This window comes from Capricornis sumatraensis, chromosome 4 (genome assembly GCF_032405125.1).
Source record: "Capricornis sumatraensis isolate serow.1 chromosome 4, serow.2, whole genome shotgun sequence".
NCBI lineage: Eukaryota > Metazoa > Chordata > Mammalia > Artiodactyla > Bovidae > Capricornis > Capricornis sumatraensis.
This window is the reverse complement of record NC_091072.1, coordinates 52,003,125-52,006,084: the sequence shown is the minus strand read 5'-3', so window position 1 is coordinate 52,006,084 and position 2,960 is coordinate 52,003,125. Positions and strand designations below refer to the sequence as shown.

General features: G+C 40.7%; 1 pseudogene; it reads left to right on the top strand.

Annotated features, from left to right (window-relative positions):
* The first annotated feature begins 219 nt into the window (after positions 1-219).
* LOC138078571 (ASNSD1 upstream open reading frame protein-like) lies at positions 220-440 on the top strand (annotated as a pseudogene).
* The last annotated feature ends 2,520 nt before the right edge of the window (positions 441-2,960 follow it).

Below are 2,960 nucleotides of genomic sequence, written 5' to 3'. Positions count from 1 at the left end.
AAAAAACTAAAAACAGAGTGGTCCCACTCGTGGGCATATATCCAGAGAAAAATCTAATTTGAAAAAAATGCAAGCACCTCAGTGTTCATAGCAGCACCATTTACACCAGTCAGTACCTGGAAGCCACTCAAACGCTCATCACAAATGAATGGATAAAAAAGGTATGGTCAGGACTGCGGGCTGTGGATTGCCAGGCAGGCTGCGTGTATGTGATACTCCATGGGGGTGCCCAGCTGGGGTGCATGACCGTAGGACAATGCTGGGCTGGTCCCTGCCGACAATCAGACCCCGCAAAAGGAAGCGCTCAGCAGCAAGTTGAAAGAACGAAAATTTGTTGCGGATAAACCTTCTAACCTGAAGAAGAGGAGGATATACTGGGTGAGCTGAGGAAAGAATAACAAGGAATAAAAAACTCAGAGAAGAGTAAAATCAAGAAATAACCAACTTGATTTTATATAGTAATGTGTGTGGTATTTGCCGTGCAATGAATCAGTTGATCTTCTTAATGTGGCTTTCATGACTAAAGAATAGATCATACCAGCTAGTTTTAACAAAAAGGGGAGAAAACAGAAAAATCATTATGAAATACCCTCTGAGGAATCCTCCAAAAATGTTATTGCTACGAACGGCTGCTGCTAACCCTGGTGAACAATTCAATGTACCAGATCGCCTCACAGGAAGAGCAGGGCTGAAGGAGCTGCAAGCTGCCAACCCTTCCTGCATTTGGAACTTTGTTGAAATTAATGTTTCTCTAGAATTGCAAAGATTAAGAAGAACTTGAATATCCCACGTCGTTCAGCCCTTGGATTCAGTACTGGCTGCTAGCACTGGCTGTGCGGCCTGATTTGCTTCCAGAGGAGCTGACTGGTTAGTGATCCAAGATGAAGCAAACCCATATCAGAGCCGTGTGAAGGCAGTTCTCACTGGAGTTGGGGCAGAGGAGCAGCTTGCAGGTTATTCTCATCATCATGTCCACTTCCAGACACACAGGTTAGAAAGACTGAATAAGGAAACTGAAATGGAACTGGGTCAAATTTCTTCTAGAAATCTTGGTCGTGATGATCAAGTTATTGGTGATCATGGAAAAGAAGCAAGATTTCCCTTCCTGAATGAAAATATTGTCTCCTTTCTAAATTTCCTACCAGTCTGGGAAAAGGCAAACTTGACTTTATCTCATGTAATTGGTGAAAAACGAATTTTGCGCCTTGCGGCACTGGAACTTGGTCTAACAAATCTCTGGTCTTCTACCAAAGAAGGCCATGCAATTTGAATCCAGAATTGCAAAAATAGAAAAGAATAATGAAAAGCCATCCGATAAATGTGGAAGGCTCCAAGTCATCTCCTTAGAAAACCTTTCTAATGAAAATTAGATTAAAATGTAATATTTCACAGTGCAACAACATTTACTGAATGATGAATTGTTTTTAAAAAATAAAATATCCTGCTGCCTTATTGTAAAAAAAGGAAAGACATTGTATATATACATACAATGGAATATTAGCCATAAAAAAGAATGAAATAATGTCATTGGCAGCAACATGGATGTATCCAGAGATAATCATAGTAAGTGAAGTCAGTCAGAAAGAGAAATCACTTATCTGTGCAATCTAAAAAAAAAAAAAAGATACAAAAAAACTTACTTCCAAAACAGGCCCACAGACAGAGAAAAATGGGGAAGGGATAAACTAGAAAGTTGGGGTTAACAAATACTCTGTACTAATACATAAAACAGAACAAACAAGAACCTACTGTATAATACAGGGAATTATACTCAATATCTTGTTTTGTGTGTGTGTGTGTGTAACTGAATTACTTTGCTGTACACTTGAAATTAACACATTTTAAATTAACTACATGTCAATAAAAGTTATACTAAATAAGAAATTTAACATAATTTTTTAAAGGAATATATATATAAATAACAGGAAAGTAAAAGTAAAGGTTGGTGGGAAGGAAAATTATTTACTAAATACACCTACTTGGTTCAGGCCAAGGGCTAGGCATTGAGAAACATTCCAACATCCTAGACATTTCATTCAAGAGGGGATTGTGTTCTAAAAAGACAAAGTAGCTTTGCTGGGGTCATAGGTTCAATGCAGCAGCAAGGCTCTGATATATAGGTACCTGGTCTAAAGGCCCATGCTCCCCTTTTCCATGATCATAAGCTTAACATCAGATGGGGGTGCCCAACCAGAAGGCCAGGCAGGCCCCCTGGTACCAAACCAACAAACAGCTGCCAGGCCAGCTTGGCTTGTAGTTATATAAATGGCTTCTTGGAGAAGAACCCTGAAATCTCTAATAGACAAAAAGACTTCTCCCCAGTGAAGTGACAAAAACTCAGTAAGCTGTCATGCAAAACACAGAAACAAACGCCAGCGTCATACGTGGGTTTGCGCTGTGAAAAAGCCATTTATTCTCCACATGCGCCTTCCAGCCTCACCCACAACCACTGAGAACGAAGTCCTCTTCTAAGTCATGGCCACAGTGTTGGAAGAACATGGGCTGCCTTGAATACCAAGAATTTCCCTCTGCTCCTCTCTACAAAGGGAGTGCCAATTAAGGCTGAAAGCATACATGGTGGGAAATGAGGCTACACACTTCACGGACAGAGGACGCCTGAGTCCCTGGAGCAAGGCTGGGTACCAGTCCTGGAGGCTAAAGGTTGCTAACATCAGCTCCCAGACTTCTCCTTACGACCGTGTTCCCAAATGCTCCAGTATAACCAATGTCCTTAGACAGAGAAAACACTGGTAAACAGAAATGAGTGTTGTCGAGTTCCTCGGTAAACAAGAAACAAATTGAAACAATACAGGACTCATGCGTGCATGAAATCCACTCACTACCCTATTTAGAATTCTGAAAAACAGTAGGGAAGTAGCTGGCCAATAAACAAATAAAATCTATCCTGCCTCCAGGGCAATATGAATCTAGAACTCAATGAGACTGCAACTGCTGCTAAA